We start from the raw sequence: 13,659 nt of genomic DNA, 5'->3' as shown, positions 1-13,659 counted from the left end.
ACTGATGATATTGCTGTTACTTTCACACGTTACGACACCGCCTCCTGTCAAAATTTTATTCATAAAATAAGCGATCAGCTGTTCAAAAACGTCTCGTAAAATGGACTATCAATATCTATAGACCAGGGGGGTATACGCAAAATGAGGTAGGCCTACCGTTCATGTTTTATTTTGAGTGTGTTAGTGTAGCTCACAACGCTGCTAGACATCCCGTTGGTTGCGGGTTGGAAAGCATAAGCGTTTACTGCTTGGCTTGGCCCGCATCTTCGACCTGTGCTGTTTGGGCCGGCCCGCGTGAGAGATGATTGTTAGGTGAGCTTTGTTCGTAGTTGACAGTCGTATACCCACCCTGCTTCAGACCCGTTCCGCTGGGTTTATTCACAAATTTCATAATGCTAAAAATGATCATTTTTAACACCCACCCATCGCACTCGTAATGGATTTTGTAAAAAAAAAATCAAATATTGCAGAGACTGTAACAACTCAACGACCCCCCTATCTCCTTCAGCGTAATGGAATTTGTGAACCCAAATAACATGTATGTAGCAAGAAAACAGTCCCACCATTTTGTTGCTTAGTAGAAACGGTGAAAATGCGGTTAATTTTTTTGTAGTACAAGGCGTAGTTAAAATGACCTTGCAACAAGTTCGGGTCATAGATTTTTGTAACAGTTTTGGAGTAAGCAAAACCACAATCAGCATTATTTTTGGTAAGTATTTCTTAAATTTTAATTCCACTAATGCATCCTCTAGTATTGCAGTCAATTTTTACACAAGATGGTGATTTTATCTCGTCATTTTGTCGCGAAGCGGATAAAAAACAATCTTTAGTTAATTGGATTTTGGTGCATGTTCCAATACTTTTACTTTCACAAAATAAAGTAAAGTAGACGTTTCGAAGCGATTATCGTTGTTTATTGTTTATTTCCAAACAAAAATAAAGGGAATGGGATTAACAGAAAAGTGTTTCTTATTTCAAACAAGAACATTGTCCCATCAAAAAAACAATGTTATTTAATTTAAGATATTAAAGGTTTTATTTCAATGCATAAATTTGTTGTTTCAAAAGAAAAACATAGTTAAAACAAAAAAATAATTTTGTTGCACCCCGTTTGACGCAGCTGTCAAATTCAACAATTTTTAGTTTTTAAACAAATGAAGAGTTGTTATTGAAACAATGGAAGGCAATGGGTTAGGGGCCGTTCAAATATTACGTAACGCAACAGGGAGAGGGAGGGGGTCTTACGTAGTGTTACGGTTCATACAAAAATTAAAAATTTCCCATACAAAAGCTGTTAGGGTTCATTCCTTTATTTCATAACGCTAAAATTGGCTATTTTGGGCACCCACCCACCCCCTTGTAACGCTTTTTGTATGAATGTTATTCAATTTTTTATGGGTCGTAACATCGCTAGGACACCCACCCACTCCCTCTAGCGTTATGAAATTTGTGAATGGGCCCTTACGTGGGGGAGGGAGGGGGTCTAAAATTGGCAAATTTTGCGTTACGTAACATTTGAATGAACCCTTACATGCATGGCCTAACGCGAAAATCATTTGTATGGTGAAATGCATCTAACAAATTATTTCTCAAAATTGGGAACTTTTTTCAGAAAAATATTTGGAACCGATTGTACGTAATGCCTATCACGCCTACCAAATATTTTTAAGATTAATGCTTTCGTTTACAAGAAATTTCATGCTAGATGCCTTTCCCCACACAAAATAAAACGAAAAAACATCTGCTGATCAACTGTGGACAAGAAATCCATTATAAGCTGGCAGTCAGTCCCATCTGCATTTTCGTCAAAATTGACGTGTTTCCGTTAATTCATTCAAATGTGCGTTTGTTTGACTAGTTGTGTGTTTTCATCATTCGCATTAAAGTTTTCGAGAAAATATCAAGCATTGTAGAAAACGAAGAGAAATAATACTCATTACTGCCTTTGCACCGAAGTCGAAAACGCAAGTTTTTGATGTTCAGAATGGCTGATAATAGAAGTGGAAACAATCGACCGATATGCAAACAATGCACCACACCGATCGAGAGAGATGCTGACAGCGTTGCTTGTGAAGGTTTCTGCTGGTTGATGAGAAATGAACGTATTTTGAATACAAAATCAAAGTCTGCTATTCCTCCAGAAAACGTGGATAACCCGAAAGCTTCAAGAATGTCTCTCTTCAGATACCCCGATCGAAGCAAAAATGCTTGTCCCAGCGTGGAAAAATCCAGCAATGTTGCCCTATATCTCATTCAAGATTGGAATCGATGTCAATTTCAAGGAAGCTGCTTTACGTTCATCAACATGGCCAGTTGGATTATGCTTTCGAGAATTCAGGAACTGTGTTTGGGAACCTATTTCTTAGTTAGTTTATTCCTGGGAGGGAGAAACCAATACAAAATTTATGTACGTAATAGTGAGCCGGAATTCCGCTGTCACGAACTGTCACTGTGAGCCCAGATCTCAAACATTGGACTAACATGGAAAAAGCGCGTAACTGATTAAAACACATTTTCGCATTACATCAAAAGTGACACAAACCGAATGAAAATCAATTCATGCACACAATGCAAGTAATGTCACGTGAGCACCTTCCAATCTGATTGAATATAAAGCATAGAAAACGAATCGTTTTACTTTTTCCAATGAAAATGAATATTTTAGTGCATAGAAAACTGTGGCCCTTTTTTCATGTTTGTCAGGAAAGATTGAAAGTACACAACAAAAGAAAACTAGAAATTTTCCCCAAGCCTGCCTTGATTGTTGTTGGCAAGCTGGAGTTATCTTGCAGTTCAAACAAACGTTGTATATTTCGTGTGTAGTATCTGTGCCTCCCTCCCAGGTTTATTCTATTAACGTTAAAGACAATGCCTTTGTGTTTGCAATAACTGTGCCTGTGTAGCGTACTTACATAGACTTAAAAAGTAAGACCTTGGACTGTCGAAGAAACGCATTTAAATTTGGGGGACCAATCGGGTACCCAGTAAAAACATTTTCCGTGTAGTTTTATTTCCGTGCACATCGAAGTGTCAGATTGACGTTTTAATTTTTTGATTTTTTGTTTGTTTTCGAATTTTTTTTTTGTTTTGTTTCCTCGTCCTCGCCGTCGTCGTAGACAGAAAATGTAAGTATTTTTGGTATTTTTTACATAAATCAATCATAATTAATCCAATTCGTTGTAATTTCAGGCCGAAATCCAAAATATTACTCTCCATCAGCACCCCACCCAACTCGTTCCTGGTAAGATCCGCCTTCGTTCCCAAACATTTGACTTTGGTGGTGGTGTCAGAGTAAGGCATCTTGGATGCAGATGTTCGTTAAGACCCTGACGGGCAAGACCAGCAACCTTGATGTCGAACCGTCCGATATGTTCGAGAATGTCAAGGCCAAAACCCAAGACAAGGAGGACAATCCCGCCAGATCAGCAGCGTTTCATCTTCGTCGGCAAGCAGCTGGAAAATAGCCGCACTCTGAATACAATATCCAGAAGGAGTCCACTCTCCACTTGGTGCTGCGCCTCCGCGGTGGTGGCAAAGAGCGCAAGAAGAAGAATTACTCCACCGGAAGAAGATCAAGTACAAGGTCAAACTCACCGTCTTCAGTACTAGAAGGTCGACGAAAACGGCAAGATCCACCGTCTGCGTCGTGAGTACATCAGCGACACCTGCAGTGCCGGAGTCTTCACAGTTACTCACGAATATCGTCACTACTGTGACAAGTGCCTCCTGACCCTGGTCTATTCCAAGCAGGAGGAAAAGTAAAAGATGGCAAGCCTGCGCTCTCTGAAGAAATCACCGAAGGAACTCTAGAAGTCCCTCGAGAAAATCTTCGTCAAATTCCTGGAGGAAGTCTTAAAGATAGCTGGATGAATTCCTGGAAAATCTCCAAGAGGAATCCATGGAGGTTTGCCAGAAGTAATATCCGAATAAACTCCAGAAGGAATCACTGGAGTTGTGTATGAATTCCTGAAGAAACTTCTGAAACGCATGGAGGAATCACAAGAGAAACTTCTTGGGGATTCCTAGGTCAACTCCTAGAGGAAGCCTCGGATAAATTATTCGAAAAATTCCTGAAGAAACTTATGGAGGAACTACCAGAGTCTTTGAAAATCCCCGAAGAAATGCCTGAACCTGAATATCCTTGAGAAGTTGCTGATCAATCTCCTGGAGGCTTGTAACAGGGCTGGTTACAAATCTATTTTCAAAGACTTGGTCACTATTTCAATATATGTCTCTGAAAAATCTCTAAAGTCAGGTCTTTAAGATCTCTATTTTAACTAAAATGGTCACTTTTTCCTTATTTCGCTTGCATTGAATCCTGATGCCAAATTTTAGAGGTTCCCGAAAAACCTTCAGAGACTATTACCCGACTAGTTCACAGGTTCTTCGTAAATTTCTTCTCAGATTCATCGAGGAAAAGACTCAGGAATTTTTGCTAGTAATTTCGTTAGATTTCTCCTGGAATACTGTTATGGAGTTCTCCAGTGATTCTGCGAGCGTTATTTCAAAGGATGCTTAGAGGGATTTTTTACAGAATTTGGTCCAGGAAATCCTTGAGCACCTCATCGCTTCTATTTCCTTTAGCTCCACAGAGACTATCTCAGGATTTTCTTCAGATATTTTCAAACTAATTCTTCAACTGATTTCTACAGTTAAATTATTATAGGAGATCTTCGAAAGATTCATACAGGCGTTCTTTCTAGAAAATCTACACAGGTTCGTTTAAGAGTTTTCTAAGAAATAAATTTACGTAATTACGCCAATTTCTCCAGTTATTCTTTCGGGCATTTTCATATGACTTCCAATATAAGTTCATCCACATTTATGCCCAGGAATTATTCGAAAAATTCCTCCAACGAATATTCATTCCATTCAAGAATTAGTCCTGCAGATTTTCCAAACAATTTCTCGAATAATTTCTCAAGTAAATTTTAATGGGTGCTTCAAAAGTACATATAAGTTTCTCATCTGCTATTACTACAGTAATAGTTCCACACGCAGAATAATTTCAATATGTTGAAACTAAGAATCCATTGATTAGAATCAATAAAACGTGTATGTATCAAATCAATCCATTCGCATATTAGTTTCTAACCCAGCATATTTTAAAACCAACAAAATTTCTAGTTGAATAAAAATATGATGCTCGATTTTCGTTTCAACAAAATACAATTTTTATTTCTACAAATGTGATTTGTAGAATTGACAATATTTTCTATTTACGGTCGCCATCATGATTTTGTGAGAAAAAGTGACGCGAACGAAATTAATACTGCTGAAAGTGAATCCGGCAAAAAATAGTCAGATTTTATTGGATTGCTGCAAATTTTATATTTTCCAGACACTGTAATATTTTAATTTGAGGTAAGTTAATACTTTCTTTCGACATTTCATTTATTTATCACACATTACATTTTCAGCCAATATAGGGTGCAGAGCTACTAGGCACTTCCATGATTCATTTTGGCATCGGGGTTTATTCTCGGCCGAATTGTCTGAAACTCTGCAAAAAGAAGCAATTCAATAGAACGCATATTGTGCCCAAATATGAGCTCAGTAGCTTTCAAAAAACCCACTGCCGAAGTGAATCAAAAGTGCCAAGAATAGGATCCGGCTCCCTATATAACGGAGAAATGGAAAATATATTTAAAGCGGCTGATAGAAAACTATCGCACAAGCAGAAGGTAATTATCAAAAATACATATTAACAAATGAATCAATTTGCATATTTGTTCCAGGATGTGCCATCCGGGTGATTCAGCCACAACAACAGCTGATGATATTCGATGTGAACTATAGAACCAAGGAACTACCCACGGATGTAATTTCTTCAACCGTAACACAAAATTCTACAACATCACAAATAGACAAATGAAGTGATTTGATAAACATGGTTAATAATCACATAAGAAGCTAATTTTGTAATAAACAAGAAAACATTAATAAAAAAGGCCTTTTGCATCATTGGTTAAGGGCAATTAAATTAAAAAAAATGGTTTATTGAATCAACAATTATTATTTTTTGTTTCTATATGACTCATTCAGTTACTTCAATAAAACGTTTTTATAGATCCAACAAACCGATATTATTGTTTCAAAAAATATATTTTTTGTATTTGACAGTTAGCTGCTTGGATGCATTTTTAGAAACAACAATATTTATTGTAGGAATAAATGAGCATATTTATTGAAACAATAAAAAATACTGGTAAGCCGTGAGTCTACAATAAAATTTGTTGAATCTATACAGAATTCTTTTGCATTTACAATATATTTCTCTGCGTGCAGTCATTCCTCCGATCATTCCCACACACATTTCTGATCAGATTTCAACCGATAATTTCCTAGATATCCTTGCATGATATTATCCAGAGACTTGATTAATTATTTGTTTCAATTATATTAGGAATTTGTTTAGGAAATGCACTAAGATTTCTTCAAAAGTCCAGGATTTCTTACAAAGAATCTTGTCGGTGTTTAGCAAGAGGTATTTTAGCACTTAATCATGTTTTATCAGATGTTACTTTAGATATTCCTTCTCAAATGCCTCCCAGATTAAGCTAAAGCTATCAGTACACACTTTGTCATACAGTATTGGACAAAACATTTGCAATTTTTTCGATTTTCTATACAAAATGGTCATCTTACACCTTAGAGAATTGAACCCGCTTTGGTCAACATCAATACACAGCAAAAAAAGTTGTTGAATATTACATCTAAACCGCTGCAACCAAATCAACTGTGCGGTTTTACACAGCACGATGTACTGCCGAGCTTTTGATGTGATGATTGGAAACGATGTAATATATCCGACTATGTAATCCAAGCGATATAGTAGGAAAGCGATGTATTCGAAGATATTTTAAATTATTACAAATCTGCCTAATTATTGAATGAATAACTTTTTATCATTTTGTGTTTGAAAATAATAATTGCTGACAGAGTTATTACAATGTATAACATTTAATCAGAATTTAGTTCGAAAAAAAGATAAAAAGCGATTTATTAAACCAGTTAATAGTCTCTAACTTTTATTTGCATAACTGCAGGTGTGTATTGAAATATAAATTATTAATTTTAAGTAATTTATTTGCACGTATTACAATGTAATCCATTTGATGTACAATAATCATAAAAATTATAGGCTGTATACTCATGCAGATGGAATGCCGCTTCAGTCCGCGGGTTGGACCTTGATGTAGAGAACGCGATATGTCCGATAACATATCCGCACCATTTGTTAAATATGATCTGAAAAAAATAAGAAATAATTAAAATAAACACAATTATTTGTATGTTCTTCGAATATTTAATATTATTATTGAGTGCAGATCCATAGACCTGCAAATAATATTTTAAAAAATTACATAAGGTTTCTTAAATCAACATAGGTACTGCTTTTTAAATGAATTTCAAGAAAAATTCTGCACTACATCTTTTAGTTACCCTTTAAATATTTTGCGACTAATTTTTCAGGGACTTTTTAGGTGTGTGACTAGAGGATTAAGTCTTTGCAGGAAATTCATCATAAATTAACCAGGTAATCTTTAGGAGTTCCATTACAGGGCTGGTAGCGAGCGGTCAAACAAAATAATAGTGACTTTAGTGACCAAAATGGTCAAAACAGAGACCAAAATGTAACCTAAAAGTGACTTAAAAACTACAAGTTGTGCAATGAACAAAGCGTTAAAAGCTATTATCATGACCACAGATAACAGAAGTTGAAGTCCCATTGTTAAACTGTGTAAGACAATTAACGGTCACTTTGAATGGCAACACAAGTAGCAACATCGTGGTGGCGCTGTCATCGCTAAGTTCCCATGCCGATGTCAGTGGTGAATATGAAATATTTCAAGATACTGATATTCACCACCGATTGACGCAATTCGCTGTGTGGCTGCGCTAGTGATTGCAAGGAGTTTCAATTTGAATATTTACACAGCTTTGTAGAAAATTTTTGTTCTAGCATAAACATCTGTTATCTGTGTCATGACCAAATCATAGAACTTCTCTAAAAAAAGAGGTTGCCAAATATTACGATATTAATATGTTTACTTCGGACAGCCAATTAAAAGAAAGACGTTGATTGAAAAGTTCCAATATAAGAGAACGCACGGAAATCTCGTGGAATGTCTATGTAAAGCTAGTTCAAAACATAAAAAATGGGGTATAGATGTATCCACAAAAAAGGGTTTCCAAATACTTTATTGAAGGATTCCGTTTGATTTCTCCCGAAGAGTTATCCGACGTCATAATAAATTTTATATGAATTAATTTTATATAATTGATTAGTTTTGTAAATTTTTAGATTTTATTAGATTTATATAATTTTAAAAATAATGATTATCTTTTTTAAGTATTTACATTAATAAATATTATTTTATTTTGGTTAATATTTTTATTATTATTTTATCTAACATGTAAATTTTTGTGTGAATTATTTTAATTAAAAAAAAAATATAATAAGCAATTTATTCGCAGTAATTGATATTAATTAAAAAAGAAAGTTTTGTATTACAGTTAACTCTCCCTTACTCGATATTCCGTATCTCGATATCGAGTTAGAGAACCATAGTAAACGTTGGTTTTCATGGCTAACTCGATGGTCCCTTGCATCACAGTTGCATTGATTTTGTGTTCTGTAACTCGATGGTCCCTTCAATATCGAGTAAGGGAGAGATGACTGTAGTAATAATATATAGTATTGGTAAAATTTGAGCCAGCTACTGCGGTTATACAAATAATGCAAGTAAATTTTTTTTAGTATTAGTTAAATTATATTTTTTTATAATATAAACATAAATTTATTAGGTGAAACTTTTAAGTTTATTGATCTACTATTTTAAAAAATATTTTAAGCTATAAACTTTTTGTAATAAACTAGGATTAGATATCCTATTATTAAAAATAAATATTTAAATGCTAAAGTATTAGTTATATTCTTAAAATTTGAAAAAATTGGCGGTGTTTTAGTCTATTTGAGGAATTTGTCCTGTAATTGATAATTCACATTGAACCTTACTTAAATTTGTTTAATTTGTATATCGTCGTCATCAAAATATGTTATAAGATTTAATTTTCCTAATATTTTATTAAATAAAATGTCAGAGCAAGGTGCAGTTTATGTTTAAGCAGAGATGGATTACAATAAATTTATTTGAATGAATGATTTTTTGAAATAAAAATTTGAAGGTGGATTTAATAGTAGTATAAAATATATTATTTGTATGATTTTAGCTCTAAAACATGTACATATCGCCTATCGTTCTTGTTTTTAAAATAAGATAAGTTGTAACATAGTAGATGTACTGGAAAGTGTATCTAGAAAGACAATTTAAAGCTTAACTAGTAAAGTATTTTATTTACATTGAAAAGAAATTTGTGCAAATCAATTTAAATTGATTAAATTTTGTTTATTTTTTTAAATTCAATAAATAAAAATAATTTTAATAATTTTAGTTTTAGTATTTTTTAAAGAAATAAATAATTTTAATAATAGTATATTTGTATTGTAAAAGAAAATTGAAATAGTTTGAAAAAAAAAAATATTTAAAAAGAAAATTTAATTTATTGTACTTTGTGTATCAGGGCTTATTAATTGATCAATTATTACATTAATTTTTCTCGAATTTTAAAGATTTAATTGTATATAAAAGTTACTGTGGAATAATTATTTTAAATATATAATTAGAAATGAAATGTTAATCGTTTTAAAATATATCTAGTTTTTTAAGAAATTAATTTAATTTAGATTTATGTACAGTTAACTCTCCCTTACTCGATATTCCGTATCTCGATATCGAGTTAGAGAACCATAGTAAAATTTGGTTTTCATGGCTAACTCGATGGTCCCTTGGATTGCAGATGCACTGGTTTTGTGTTCTGTAACTCGATACCTCCCTAACTCGATAGTCCCTTCAATATCGAGTAAGGGAGAGATGACTGTATTAAAAATTATATTTATTTAGTATTTTTATTTTATAAAATTAATATTTTGAGGGATTAGCTTTAGAATAAATTTTTAAATTTTTAATAAATATTTAATAAGTGTAAGCTTAAAAATAGTTATCATTAATAAATTTGTTTGGGGGCCCAGATAGCCGTAGCGGTAAACGCGCAGCTATTCAGCAAGACCAAGCTGAAGGTCGTGGGTTCGAATCCCACCGGTCGAGGATATTTTCGGGTTGGAAATTTTCTCGACTTCCCAGGGCATAGAGTATAATCGTATCTGCCACACAATATACACATGCAAAAATGGTCATTAGCATAGTGAGCTCTCAGTTAATAACTGTGGAAGTGCTCATAAGAACACTAAGCTGAGAAACAGGCTCTGTCCCAGTGGGGACGTAATGCCAGAAAGAAGAAGAAATTTGTTATAATTTATTTTAAAATTTTTATTATTTCTCGATTTTTTTTTCAAACATTGTTGACTTTGTTGTTGTCTTAACAAAATTAGGCTGTTTGGTAGTAGTTCTAGTTAATTTAATTTTTTGTTGTTAAAAGTATTTATTGGTCATTACGTTCATACATCCTTGTCTGTTCACTTTCCTTGTCTGTTCAACAGTTTCTCGAAACTAGCATGTGTACCCTAATGATCGATCTCAGCGTCTTACTTTCCATAGTCATTTTTATAGTGAATGTTTAAGGTGCAAGAAAAAATGGCTCAAAAGTCAGAACTGAAAAAGCAGTTTTCGGCTTTTAAAACAATAGATTGATGAAAATAAGAACACACAGCCTTTTTATTTGGCAAATAAAAGAGCTGTGTGTTTTTATTTTCTTCGATTTGTATATTTAAAAAGAGAAAACTGCTTTTTCAGTTTTGACTTTTGCACCATTTTTACTTGGGCCTTAAGGTGGAGATGAATCGAAGCCAAACCTAAAATTTTCAAGAGCACGGATCTGGAGAACCAAACATCCGTTTAAGCTGAAAACTTAATCGATTGGTCACTCGCTGGTGGTGACCAATCGATAAAGTTATCAGCTCAAACGGGTGTTCGGTTCTCCAGATTCGTGCTCTTGAAAATTTGAGGTTTGGCTTCGATTCATCTTCACCTTAAGAGTAAAGTTACCTTAGGTTTCTATTACAGTCTCCTACTAGATTCACTTTTCGGTGGCAAATGCAATGCTTCACAACGCCTACTTTCTATTTGTAAATTTTGCGAAAATGAAGCTGGAATTAGATTATTTATACCGTTGTTACAAAGGAGGTATTTCTTATTATGGCAATGTAAAACCATATTAAAATAAGATTGTCGCCACTTATTTCTACTCAGTGAATCTACTAGTCATTTCCCTCAGAGCAATATTCCCTACGTCGTACATGATAACGATGTGTCTAACGTGAAAGTCTCGTTAATAAAGACAATTCATTCATTCATTCATGTGTCTAGCGTGGCTACGGATCATTCTGGTTAGCAAGGCAAACTGATCGTCACCAATAGTATTGATATCCACTTCGAATAGATTAATTATTTGAAATGGGCACCAATTCTATCAATGACGCAGAATGTCCGTTGGATCACATCCGAGATATTATTGCGTCTATGCCATATGAATTATGACGCGGCTTTAAGCAAAAAGTGCTAATAATCCAATTGTTAATATAGCATAAATTATTCCTAAAGTTCCAAATGTTTCCATTTTCCACTTTCTTGAGTAATAATATGAGAAATTATTCCAAACCCAGGTAAAATTAAAACATAAACTTCTGGGTGTCCAAAGAATCAAAATAACCCAACTAACATTAGCTGAATAACTGTTTATTCAGCTGATATATGTTTGAGAGTGGTTGTTTCAACTCTTATTCCGTGAAAATGTTTGTAGGGAAGTGTTGGTATAAAATAGGGTCTCCTCCTCCAATTGGGTCAAAAAAAGATATATTTATATTTCGGTTTGTTAATAATATAGTAATAGCTCCAGCTAAAACAGGAAGAGAAAGTCATGAAAAACTTCATCATATATAGGAGGAGAGGCGATTGGATATGACAAGGACCACGATACACGATATACTTTGTCCCAAGGTGAAGTTTCTGAAGAGACCTGTGTCATAAAAATCTTTAGAACTTCTAGAATGATTTACTAGGATTATTTTTAAAGAGAACAAAACATACATTAGAGAGCTTTTATTTAATTTAGAGACGTGCATTAATATAAGTTACCACGTATCAAGAGAGACCTGCTACCAGCCCTGAAATTCCATATCTGCACGCAGCGAACTGGACTATCGAAATTCATACTTTTTGCCTTATGAAAGATGGAACGATTATCGCAGTACGAACGCTTTATGTATCGTTTTAGCATCACTCCACACCAAGGCGTCGATAGGCGCGGGGTGTACGTACGAGTCTATCGATAGCAAGGTCCTTGGTTCGATTCCAGGTTGCCGCGAAAACTATTTTTGTTTTCAAATTTCGGTTTCATAAGGCAAATTTATGAATTTCAACCCAATTCCTTGTGGCGAATTTTCATAAGGGGTTCCTATGTTTATCGATAGTCCATTTGCCTGAGTGTGGGTCATATGGATCTCAGGTAAAATTAGAATTCAACATTTTTTGCAGGTTTAAGCAGCAAACTAACTGCTTAAACTGGATACGGTTTACTTTGTCAAATTTTCTTTTTTCCAATACAAAAATTTATCATGTGATTGAGAGGGGTCAAAGATTATTAATCCTTTTAATCGATCAACAACCGTCACTTACCTAGCGGAAATATCGAGTCGAACTGCACGGTTCGCTTGGACTCGTCCAGGACGCTTTCGAGCTACCACTTGCGCCCTTCCAGCACAAAGTGAACCAGGTCCGTCATGTGCTTGAACTCCGGTTCGTCGCTCTCCTGCTGCACCTTCAGCATGTTGCTGATAATGTCCAAGAGGACGTCCTTCAATCCCATCCGCCCGCAGGAAGCCATCCACGGAACGTACTCATACGTATCTCACGGCAAACAATTTCCACTAGCGGAATTGTGTTTTCTTGGAGAACGATTATGGTGATTGTATTGATCTCCACGGTGGAGACTCCACCAGTTCGTCGAAAACATCAAAGATTGCGTGAATCTTTTTGATCTACACGTAGAGCAGGTCCTGGTTGGTCAGATTAGGGGACGGTGGCGAGAAGTTGCTTTCTTCGAGAACCACTTGTGATGGATAGCGGCGACGATGGAGTAGATAGTATCTCCAGGAACATAGTGAGGGCGATTCTGTTCGTGGAGTTGCTAGACTGTTTCTTTGTTGTCGTCACTTCTCAGCAAGGATCAGCTGCTGAGGTGTGTTCTGCCAGATCCTGCGCTATCGTCAGAACGGTTTGATGAACTTCGCTGTCCAGGGTTTTCTGCTTGAGGGTTTGCTCCAGATTGCGCCGTAGAGTGAGCTGAAAAGAATTTATTTCGCGGTGTTCAGAAATGTATAGGTTTTCGTCTCTCACGCTATCCAAATAAGAGCAGCTCGTTTGTTACGTTTGAGCAAAAAACAAACTGCAACAAAACAAAAACAACCCGAGGAAAAGGGTCGAAGAAAAAATGCGTGAACTGTAAAAACGTCAAATCACAGCGTGGGTACCGGGGTCGTTCACACTCTACAAACCGTTCTCCCGAAAAAATCGCTAGTTTCATATTGATTGTTGGTACTTACCTTGTGATAATTGTTATGATTTGTTCCATTCGTTT

The 13,659-nt window shown here is 35.0% G+C and overlaps 2 long non-coding RNA genes and 1 pseudogene across 2 annotated transcripts; 2 read left to right on the top strand and 1 right to left on the bottom strand.

The window, feature by feature from the left end:
• Nucleotides 1-3,027: 3,027 nt before the first annotated feature.
• Nucleotides 3,028-3,872, top strand: LOC110674653 (annotated as a pseudogene).
• A 217-nt stretch (nucleotides 3,873-4,089) lies between these two features.
• Nucleotides 4,090-7,295, top strand: LOC110674077. The gene is made up of 2 exons (XR_002498625.1): nucleotides 4,090-5,684; nucleotides 5,739-7,295. It is a non-coding gene; the product is annotated as an uncharacterized LOC110674077 (long non-coding RNA).
• LOC5571285 lies at nucleotides 7,072-13,609 on the bottom strand. Its single transcript, XR_002498626.1, has 2 exons — nucleotides 12,699-13,609; nucleotides 7,072-7,251 (listed from the first exon to the last, which is right to left on the bottom strand). It is a non-coding gene; the product is annotated as an uncharacterized LOC5571285 (long non-coding RNA).
• Between the last annotated feature and the right edge of the window lie 50 nt (nucleotides 13,610-13,659).

This window comes from Aedes aegypti, chromosome 1 (genome assembly GCF_002204515.2).
Source record: "Aedes aegypti strain LVP_AGWG chromosome 1, AaegL5.0 Primary Assembly, whole genome shotgun sequence".
In the NCBI taxonomy this organism is placed as follows: domain Eukaryota; kingdom Metazoa; phylum Arthropoda; class Insecta; order Diptera; family Culicidae; genus Aedes; species Aedes aegypti.
This window is presented reverse-complemented; position numbering and strand designations above follow the sequence as displayed.